General features: G+C 37.8%; 1 protein-coding gene across 2 annotated transcripts in view; it reads right to left on the reverse strand.

The window, feature by feature from the left end:
* LOC107094458 (MICOS complex subunit mic25a-like) overlaps nucleotides 1–11,904 on the reverse strand; it is an 85,306-nt gene that overhangs the window by 64,079 nt on the left and 9,323 nt on the right. The window lies entirely within an intron of this gene.

Here is an 11,904-nt window from a genome sequence, read left to right on the forward strand (position 1 = left end):
CGTAAGAGCAAAACATGTGGAAATGAACGCTTAATTAAAAAATGAAACATTAAAAAAATCCCCATTAGCATCCAGCATATGTGCAGTTTTTGCCCAAACATTTTCTTATTGCTCTGGATTTTTGTAACAGGGATAACTAGGATAATAGAAAACTGGTTTGCATGAAGTATGTTTGCTATTTACTTCCAAACTAAGCATCTCTTCATCCAGGCCTGCCATAAGAAGTTTATTTCGAAATTATGAGATGCGCCCTTGAAAGTTGTTGTGACTGGATTTGATTAAACTAGTAAGCCTCTTAGTATAAAATAAATATTTTGAAGGAGATGAGAATTTTACTTCCTGGTATGTTGAAGTATCAATAGTATAATATCCAATCATTTAATTAAATGGTCTTAGTTTTGGGGAAAATATAAGACCAATCTGTCGTTACTATATTTTAATTTGACAAACAGGATCTTCTCGCCATTAGTTTTTTTCCTGTTTGGTGCGAATGCAATTGCGGATCTTGACCTGGCTGGACCGGAGCGGAGGAAAAAATAGCTTGGCTCCATTTGATGGTGGAAGATGGAGAAGACGTAAGTGGACGTTGACATGCGGAGGAGTAGCGCTGGATATGGAACAGCTCTCATTGATTAACATGACAGACAAGTACTCCACACGACGTATGTGAGCGGAGCGCTGACGGAGTATGTGGTTATAAAACTTGTTTTAACAAATTCAATAAAAAATATATTCTACAAGGCTTGGATGATCCATAAACATGAGTTTATATCTCATAAATATTTAGTTTTATGAGATGAGGGTTTCGTACAGAATCCTGCAGAGCTGCAAGTTCAAATGACAAAACTAAATCAATTTGTCATTTAGTTATGCTGACAGATTTATTAGCAAAATAAGACCTGATACATGTTAGTAATGCTATAATACAACCTAGTAGGGTCTCTGCTTTCATTATTCACAGAGGTTTAAAAAAAATAAAAACTAGAAGACAGTATCAAAAGCCCAATGGGGCTGCAACTAATGATCATTTTGCTAATCGTTTACCTGTTGATTACTTTTTTGGATTAACAGATTAATAATCAGATTGCAATATTTCCTTCAAAGAAGATTTGTTTTTTTCAGAATTTAACCAGGGGAAACTAAAACGTTTCCATTTGAGGAGTTCCGGACAATATTGATTGACCAAAAGGGTGTTTTTTTTTTATTATAATAACTGCTCTAATTGGGTCACACTATCAGCTAAGGGCATATTTTAGAATTTCTATATTCCAGTTAATAATTATTTGATTAATAAATTAGTTGATTCATGAAATAATCAATTAATTATGGTGTATCGATGACTTGCTTTAAGCCAGTTTCGTCTTTCACAGGTTGACTTATTTAATTTCATGCTGTATTTATATTGTAGTGGTAAAGTAGGCATCCCATACTGTTTGACGTCGAGACAATCTTCCATAGCTCAAGTTTCAACCTCAGAACCTTTGCCGCACGTCTTCCTCCATCCAACCCCATAAACTCTTCAATTAAATCAAAGGGAAACTCCAATCCAACAAGGAAACTTTCACCTTTTCACATGAAAGGAGGAATTAAGAGAAACCCCACATGGCAGACTAAAGCCCTTCTACATCATGATAGGACGACCACAATAAATACAAAGCCTCTTGACAACTGCTCCGGTGTTCATTCACTGCATTTATGAATCTGCCATCGCACTTATCACCTGCGGCTGATATGCACATCTTATTCACCTGCAAATGAAAGAATAAAAATACATGAACTCTCACATGATCCTGCACACGAGGTGTGGCAGAGGTACCGCAGGCATGAATTGGTTAGTCTAGCTGTTTGCTCATTAAATGTGAGGTTTCTTCACATAACCGTGGGAGGTTAGATGAATTAACACTTCATCATCAGCCTTCTTTGGCACACAAACTGTCACAGAGACGGGGAGGGAGCGCTGCCAAGGAGATGGTGAGAAAGAGAATGCACGATAAAAGATGGATGCTGAGAGAAAAAAAAAAGGTTTTGTTTGACTGAAGAGTTGTGTCGTTATCTGTTCATCAAAAGGTGCACAAAAGTCACACCAAAGGTGATTTTAAATTACTGAAACAGAGGAGTTAAATTATTATGATCAAAGATACCACAGTGTAGTTCTTAGTGTGCATGACGCCTTTATATAAAACTAAGATGTGTATTTCTCTGCTCACACAACTACTTGATTATACTGATTGATTGATTATATTCAAGAAAGAAAAGAGAAATACTACTCTAATATGAGCCAGTCCAGATTAAAGTGTATAAAGAGGTGCTGGTTCTCCTTCGTTAAAACAAGCAGGATGGAAACCCTTTCCTCTCTCTAAGCCTTGTCCAGTCGTCTCATTCCACGTCAGTGGCTCTCTGACGGCAGAGGTACTCCGCTCCAACACATTGGTCCTTTGAGCCGACAGGATTTGTCTCATCGACAGATCAGAATCTCCCCAACCCGACGAGCTCTCTGCTTGTCAGCAATTAGAGTTGCTCAAAGTGAAGGGAGGAGGTTTGCCTCTGTGAATGAGCAGGCGCGTATAAGGGACTTAGTCGGTTTAACATGAAGAAACGACGTCAGGTCTGTGATGAGCTGAATTAGACACAGGAATGTCTAGTCTTAATGGCAGCTTTATGGAATTCTTTTTTTTCTCTTTGGAGGCTGAAACCACACACTTTAATTTAATAAATGAATAGGTAGCGTGGGGAAGTCTAAAGCAATGTTATATTACCGTATGTTTTTGAACGTCCTAACAGAGCACAAGTCGATCAGAAAAGGCAGGGTGTGGAGCAAAGCTAGAAAGCTACCCAGTTCTTAGCAGATCAAGTAACCAAGAGCTGAAATGTAACTTGGTAGAAGAAACAGAAATAGAGGGCTTAGGTGGGAGAATGCTTGTTAATGGTTTACTTCACAACTGTTATTACAGAATGGCAAGAAGAGAGACATGTTTATAGACAGCCATAGGACATCCTGTTTGCGGTTTGCCAAAAGGCATAAAGTAGATGTCATTAACATGTGGAGGACATGCTCTGGTCAAATGAGACTTGGGCTGTACCTAACGATTATTCTACACGTTTAATCTGTTGATCATTTTTTGGATTAATCCATTAATAGCAAAAAGGTTCCTTTTTACGAAATTAAACCAGGTGAAAGTAAAACCTTTCCACTAGAGAAGTTCTGGAAATGGCATATTGGAGGACAAAAGGTAGATTATTTTTCATCTTAAATGCAAAATGTTTACATATTAATTTTTACAATCTTGGTATAATTACTGTAAGTGGGTCACTCTGTCAGCTAAAGGCATGTTTTAGAGCTTCTATACTCCAGTTAACGATTAATCGTTTACCTAATTAGTTGACGATTATTTAAATATTTGATTAATTATGATTAATCAGATTGTTTCAGCCCTAGATGAGACCAAATGTTACTTTTTTATCCCCATCTAAAATGCAGTGAGTGACTAAAGGCCAATTTATGCTTCTAATGCATAGCCTCTGCAACCGTCAAAGCTGTCCCTGTGCGTAACCACAGCCACGAAGCAGAGGTTCTGCAACCGTCGTTGCGCACCTAAAAAAAATCCTGACTACGCGTCAGAGGATTACAAACCCGCACAGACCTCAAACGGAAGTGCACAGATAAAAAGCAGCTGCAATTGTTCCTTGGTATGAACAAACAGGATGTCTGTATGGTCGTCCTTCTCGAACCGGTGCCGGGGCGCACCATTTTTAAAAACCGGGGAACAACTACAATGGACAACTAAGACGAAAGGTTAATCGAGGAGGTTTGGAAGTACAATCCTTCAAAGTTCTTTCGACTTCTCGAATAGACTCCCTTGTGCTTTGGCTGGAAACTGCCGTGCGACCCTAGAAATTCCAGACCGACGGTGCAGAAGCATACCAGCAAAATTGGTTCACTACCAGACCCAAGCGACATTTGATGTGTGCGGTTGCAGAAGTATAATCTGCCTTAACTGGAAACAGCTTAAACAGCAGTGGCAGAATCATGCTGTGGGAAAGTGTTTCTTCTGCAGGGATAGGGTTGCTAGTTAGAGTTTCTTTCACACTGTAGATGAAGCTAAATACAGTGAACATCTGGCAGAAAAGACTTGTGATTGCGATAAAAAACCATCTTCCAGAAGAACATCAGCCTTAAACATACTGCACAGCTGAAGCGACAGCATAAGTATGTGTTAAAATGTTCCAGTAAGGACGTGGAGGATTTCTAAAGGCTACTAGTAATAGAGACCAATCAGACTATATGATCAGGTTCACTTTTCTCTGTAAAGTGCCTGCAAATGACATATGTTGAGAAATTGCGTCATATAAATAAACTAAAAGGAATTTAATTACTAGTGCCAAAAAAAGGAATGGTCTAGCTCCACTCCAAAACTAAAGCCAAATGAGAATGTCTAACAAAATCCTTAAATGGTTACTTACAGATGTTTTATATCCAATCTGACTGAACTTTAACCATTTTACCGTCTTCAAAAAAATCCTCACATGATCACCAAATTTATCACGCTTTGCAATTATCAGTTCTCGCTATTAAATCCTGGCTAAAAAGGAGGGAAAACAGACAGCCAGCAGCAAGGGTTAGGCATAAGGGTTTATTTCTTACCCAGGCAATAAACTATAAGGTTTTATCTTGCTCAGTAGCTACTGGATTTCTTCTTAAACTATATCCGTTTTTTGTTTTTTCTCCGGCTAATCTCCAGCCTGGAGCCTCAAAGCTGTGTCTGTCCACAAAACTGCCTGATTTTAAAAATGCAATTAAAAAGATGTTTACAATGTGTATTATGCAAACTCATAGGATGGACATCTTCCTCATTCAGAGCTACAATGTTAAACACCTTTAATGAAGGTTCAAATTCACTAAAATGATAATAACTGAGAAAATAAGGTTGCTTCAGACTGGTTATCTGGAAAGGATGAGTCAGTAAATAAATAATTGTGCTAATTAATAGCTGTGGAGAAGTGCTCGCTCTGTTTGTAATCATGGAGATAAAGAAAATTCAATTAAAATTTAATGGTTAAAAAGAATCAATGCTGAATTTAAAAATAAATAAATAAATCTGAAAAATGCCTTTTAAAGTGAGACAGCAGGGGAGCCGGCTGGTTAGCAGGAACATCTTGTAGCTGAAAGCTGCATATTCAGCACAAAATGCAACATTTACACTCTAGTGAGGTGTCACTTCCTGGTGGTTGTACACAGCAGCAGGGCAGCACACTGTTAACATGTGTGCCATCAACGCTTGTGGCCTGAGGGCCTGCAGTATCAGGTCTGACTTTAAGCAATGCCAGGCTGGTCACGCTGGTTTTCGGTGATCGTTTCTATCGGACGGCGTCAAAAGCACTTCTGTGTCATCATTAACCCAAACACGGAGAGACGGAAAAGATGAAGAAAATCTAGGAGAACATGTCGCCCAGCAGTCTGCTTTGCAGGGCAAGGCATGCTTTTATCCTTACTTTAATCCCCAGCACACAACCAACATGCTCCACCACTGCCATCTAGTGCTAATTTACAGAATTACTTCTTTTTTTTTTTTTAACCACACTGGAGACAACCAAATTTGGAAAATTCCATTTGAATAAATCAAAACTAAAAGAAACAGTAAAGCAACCGATTAAAGTTGCCTACAGAAAAGGAATAAAAGATATTAGAGAGAAATATTTTTCAACAAACAACCCTAACAACCTCACAAGAGGGACATAAAAAGTGATCAAATGGCTGCATTTCTTTTCTCACAGGTTGGGATTCAACCACACAGCCTCCTAAAGACGTGTCAATCTTTATAGATGACCAAAATCTGTCAACATTGCATTGGCTGTAGGCGTCACAGGCTGCTCTAGCTGCAAAGCTCTATTTACAATCTTTAATCGAATATCCCAATAAAACTAGTTTTTAAAAATAATAATAATAATTGAAGGAAAAAGTAAACCCACAGAGTGACCTTTTAATGAGGGCCAGAGAAGCAAGAAAGAGTCCAGCCTTTAGTTTAATAGAAAATGCTACATTTGGAGGAAAACTAACGCTTCACATGTGGTAACCATGAACACGTCCTCCTCAGTTGCATTCTGGGGGGTGGGTTCACTGTATTGTCCCACAATGGGGAAATTCTTGTGTTTACAGCAGCAAAAAGATTATAGAACAAATGGTCACACAAACGTGGACCTTAGAAAAACAGAATAACAATAATGAAGAGTTAAAAGATAAAAAAATAAAATACTTTACGGCGTAAAGTGTTTAAACAATATAAAACTGCGCACCTGGAGAATAGATAACCAGTATACAGCTATGGATACAAATAAATAAATAAATAAATGTAAACTCTACTCTTATCATGCTACATTAATTAAAAAAAAATGTAAGATTCTCTTTGTTGTATTTCATGAAATATTGTGGTCTGACATACACCTCAGGGAACACAAAACCATCTAATGACCCCCGCTTTTGGATCTCCTGCCCTAAAAGACTTGAATGTAATGAAGCAGAGGTTGGAGTTAATCTTTTACTTCTACTTTGGTTTTTCTAGTTTCTGGTGAAATGTGCAAAAAATAAGTTGGTGGTTAGAAATTAGGGAAAAAGGTCAAAGTGAAGCACTGTATATAACCTGTAAAAGATTGATTCCTGATCTTGGATTATTTATGCAAATAACACGACTAAAATAATTCAACTAACCACTGTGAAAGTTTTCTAAAAGAAATGTTAGCATAAACACGAGTAAACAGTAAAACAGCTCCCCTGCTAATTAGACCCATGCTGTGAATTTCCAATTAATCCATTTTTTCCTGATTTGTAATGTTTTCTGGAAAATTGTTCTCCTACAGTTCTTAAGAATAGATCTTAATTCAATTTGCACAAAGCGATGCTACCGTTAGTTCACCAGAGATAAAAGACCGTTTTGATATTACTGAGCTAACCTTCACCCTCAGATAACAGACTCCTCAAACTCTACAGCCTTTTGCTTCAGTCTGCTGGTATGTATGAGATATTTAGCACTGAATACCTGCGCATACTAATTGCATTTTGCTTGCAGCAGAAATGACACCCCCTGAGGTGAAGAAAACAGACAGGGAGGAGAGAACAAAACAGGAGGTACCAGAGAGGAGAGAACAGGAGGTGTAAATGGAAATGTCTCTTTTCTCCACATCTTCACTTGAGGTTTAACAGTTAAAAATAATCCAATGACACAATAGTATTGTGAAAACTTTAGGCTGTTATACTTTGGCAGTCCGTTGATAAGATGCAGACCAGCTAACATGACTGTAGGAACAAAGATGATAAAACATTATTTCCTTGGTTAAATAAACCATTTTAGCAGAAATAAACCTTATATAACAGAAACAATGAATTAATTATTTTATTTTCATGAAGGACTTGGAGCGTACAGTTAGATTAGCCTACGCTAGGTCTCATCAGGAACACGAACAGGGCATTTAACCCCTTGGAACATTTTCACATTATTTACATCCAAAACCTTTACATGTTTCCTTTTACGTGACCAACCAACATAAAGGGAAAGAAAAATGTTTCATGGTTTTCCACTTTGCTTGCAGATTAAAAAAAGGAATCTAAAGTGTATGTTGAGATTAATCCTAGTTAGAATAACTGATCATGTATAAAATCCTAAGAAATGTAGGGTTTAATTTACATTGTTCCTTCTGACTAATTACTCCTCTCCTGCTTCCATGACAGTATCAGTTACTTATAAGGATGAGTGAACAAAATTCTGACTTGGATGTAAAAAAGAAGTAGTGAAAAACCACAAAAAGCAGCTTTATTAGCAACAAAAATGTGAACTATGCACAGATTTGTTAATTAAAACCACGTAGCTTTTCCTCTGTATTAAAAGCAACACTGTAGAAGATTTACAATACAGTACAGTACACCTTCTCCATTGTTTATTTTTTGGTTTGGGTTTATTTTTGTTCACTTTTTTTTCTCTTTCCTCTTTTCCCTCTTCCTGTCTCCCCTTATTTCTTATCCCCTCTCCCTTGTCTGTCTCCTTAGTATACCATTTTATTCACTTAACTATTTTCAATACAGTTATAAGTATAAAATTTAGGGCTGAAATGATTAATTGGAATATTCATGATTATTGAAATAATTGTCAACTAATTTAGTAATTGATTGTTTACTGGAGCATAGTGACTCTAAGACCTGTCATTAGTTGACAGTAATGATACCAAGATTGAAAAATAAATTATATAAATATTTTTTATTTAGGATACATAAAAACCTTTTTGTCTATCATTACGCTCCAGAACTCCTCAGGTGAAAAGATTTAGTTTCAATCGTGTTAATTTAGTAAAAAATACTCTTTAGTAGTCTAAGGAACCTTTGGCTATCCGAATATTAATCGATTAATCGAAAAAATAATTGACAGATTAATCGATCTGCAAAATAATCACTAGTAGCCGCCCTAATCAAGCAGAACCTTATGCAACAACCATAATGGTCTGTTTGTGAAAGCAAATCTGTTGGGCTATTAACTGCAGTAGTAGCCATTCAAAATTTCTCCACTTTCCTTGATGGGCCCTTGGCTGGTCCCCTACAATTTCCTTTCAAACACCATCTTAATACTAAAATATTCTGTCATGATTTATGGACATTAAGATCTGAAGAGAAGCGTCGTCTCCCTGCCAGACCCTGCAATTCAGCGAAAGGGTGGAGTCAGAGTAAAAAAAAATGCAAGAGGGGGTCACTCCAGTGGCTGGATTGTAGGAGGGGATTTACTGGTAGTTGGAGGAAAGTGGGCTGCCATACGGCAGCCGTTGGACTGGGAAGGGCCATTTTGAATGGCTGCTACTGTAGCACTGCGACAACGATTTCAGCAAAACGGGACAGGAAGATTACCTCAGCAACAACACTGTATACATTCGAAATCAATATTTTATTCCAGTTTTTATTCATTATTATTTTTTTCAATTTTGTGTAATTTTAATTACTGATGTGAATTTATGATCGTCTTTAATGGGAGGGTATGTAAATCTTCCAGGTTTAGTCCCCACTGTAGCAAAGTTAAACGTCTCCCTGCAGGTTTTTTTGAATCTGCTAGAAGACCACTTCAGACCAGCAGATTGAGAAGTCTTGTAAGTCTTGTTAATTCAGGGCCACATTCTCCCCTCTAGATTACATCCTACATCAGAAAACCAAAAATATGTCTATTTCGCTGCCAAACAAATACTTTTTTAGGGTTAGGTCTCGTATTTAAAATTAGCCCAGACTGTCTTAAAGCAGCGCTTTCAGTCACACGACTCGTTTGGTGATGGATTTGATCCGCTCAAGTTACATAGGAGAGTTTTTGAGACAGGCAGCCCTCACATAGTCACTAAGTTATGCATATTGACCTGCAAAATAATTTAATATCAAATTTAGCTAATGAGATCAAAACTTACTGGGTTTTTATTCTATCAGTTTCACACTAATTAAATGAAATCACCTGTTTTTAAGATCGTTTACTGCAGTTTGATCAAATGTTGAATCATCAGAGACTCTTAGCTAGCAGGCTCTCTGCACATATGGGAAAGACAAATATTGGCATTTAAGACTGGTCAGTATATAGAGAATCAGAAAAAAAAAGAAAACAGTGTCTTTGCTATAGTAACTGCTCCCAGAGGTGTTAATGTACATCTGAGGGAATCAGAAACTTGCAAAAACACGAAGGAACCGTTTAAAAATAAAAATCAAACAACTCATGTCCGCTGAATTTTCCACTAAATAAAATAATAAATGAATGATGCTACAGTCAAGGGAATAACTGACCCTCCTTTGAACTTTTAGCAGACAACCATATTTGGCACACATGCAATACCTGGTACTGACAAAGATGCACACCTGTGATGGATCCAGTTGTGGATGTCGGAGCTGAGCTAGAGGTAAATAGCTAATTTGAGCATTTGTGACAGGCAGCCAAAGGCACGGTGGCCAGCATCTCATCTCTTCGATGGGTAAAATCTTCACACTTCCCTAACCTCCCCATCACCCATACAGTGACACGCAGGCCGCATGCTGGGGAGCCCAGAGCGAACTGGTGTGACGGTGCCTCATTAGACCCTGTGAACGTATGATTTCAGGTGCTTCTCCTCAGATAAATAAGGCATTTCCAACCAACTTAAAAAGCTCTGCTTGAAGGTGGGATAAGGAAAGAGAGGGAGGTTTTTAAAAAAAAGTGTTTTTGAGTCTCCAGCTGTGTCGCTGCTGCTGGAGAAGTTAAGAAAGAATGACGCTCACCTGCTGTGCGAAGCAATTTGAAGAAGTGGAAGCTTGCAAATTTTTCTTCTAAGAATTTCCTGAAAAACTAGTTCAAGTTAAAATATATATATACTATTTTTAAACTTGGAGTGTCTTTTGGTTGGTTTGGCTCCAATGTTTGGATGGATGAACTAAAGTTCTAACTTGAGGCAGGCTGGGAAGAATCCATCTATTAAGACAGTGGAGCGGAAACTCGTGTTAAAGGTGAGTCCGAGCAAAAGGCACAGGTGAGAAGTGAGAGAAAGGCTGTGAATAAAAGGGGCTAAAGCTGGGTCTTATAAACACCCCTCACTTTACGCTCTCTAGACCTTTCACACACTTTATAGGCATCTGCTCTGTTTCTATTATCACCTTAAAGCAGAAACGCTTCCGCTTCCTTTCACTGCGATGCACAAATAAAATTCTACTTCTCACCTGAACACACCGACACTTATACAAACACACACATCAATCTGGTGCTGCTATACCCTGTCAGATACAAGCAGCACCAACCACTGAGGCTTTCATCTATTATTGTAGATTTCTCTCCACTTGAACACAGGGGCTAAATTTAATTCAAGCACACCGGATGGATGTTATGACTGATCCTGACAACAAAAAGTAGACAGCAGAACTTAGAAAAAAAAAAGAGCTGAATTTCTTATTTTAACGCAACGTTTTTGAGCAATTTGAACAGATTTGTTTGGTATTCATTAGAGCTAAACACATTGGCAGCATGGTGGAAAATCTGCAATGTTTAATTTTAGCATAACAAGAAGAAAAAAAACAGCAAAGAGAGAAAAGGGGATTAATGAGTGGTGTTGGATGCTGCAGGAGCCGCAGACATGAAACAGGAGTTGAAGGTAATTAATTGCTTATCTCAGACTTAGTTATATTGAGGAACTCAACCAACAAACATAAACATGATGAGGGAGCAGGATGCAGGAAACACATGTCAGCACCGCTGATAAAGATCTAAAAAACTTCTATATCTATTCACCAGTGGTAATATTATTGGTACACCTGCTATCAATACTCTGTATGCACCTTTGTACTTTTGACCCTTCTTCACAAAGAGCCCTGGTCTATCCTAACTGACAGTGACTAAGAGGAGTAGATTGGCATCTCACATTTATAGCCCAAGGACAAAATTTTAAAAAAGCTGCTGATTTTATGAAAAAAAAATACCTTAAAACTCTGATCTCCAAAATAAATGCATACATTTGAAGAATCCTTTAATTTGATTTATAAAGGGATCATTATGAGTACCAATAAAAGTGTAAAAATTTGATCTATTTATCCCCCCCCCCGCCACACACACATAATAAATGTTCTCAAATTAAAGAATTTGAAATTACTAAATTTTTCAGTGCAAGATTATATTGTAAGTCTAAGACAGCAAAACTCTTCACTGCTGGAAAAATACCCCCAACAAGAAAGACAGTGGGCCGGATTTATCAAGATCTAATTTTGCGTGCAGTAATTTGCGCTCACGAACTGGAATTTTGCGCGAGGGGCTGAACCATGGTTTGCGGGTGATTTAACAAGAGTGATTGCGTAACTGGTGGCAAGTGCAAAACTGTTGGAGACGCCCTATTTAAATAATGGTTTTGCGCGTTTTGTGGTTTGCGGCAAAGTAGTTTGTA

This window comes from Cyprinodon variegatus, unplaced genomic scaffold, assembly GCF_000732505.1.
Source record: "Cyprinodon variegatus isolate N-32 unplaced genomic scaffold, C_variegatus-1.0 Scaffold484, whole genome shotgun sequence".
In the NCBI taxonomy this organism is placed as follows: Eukaryota; Metazoa; Chordata; class Actinopteri; order Cyprinodontiformes; family Cyprinodontidae; genus Cyprinodon; species Cyprinodon variegatus.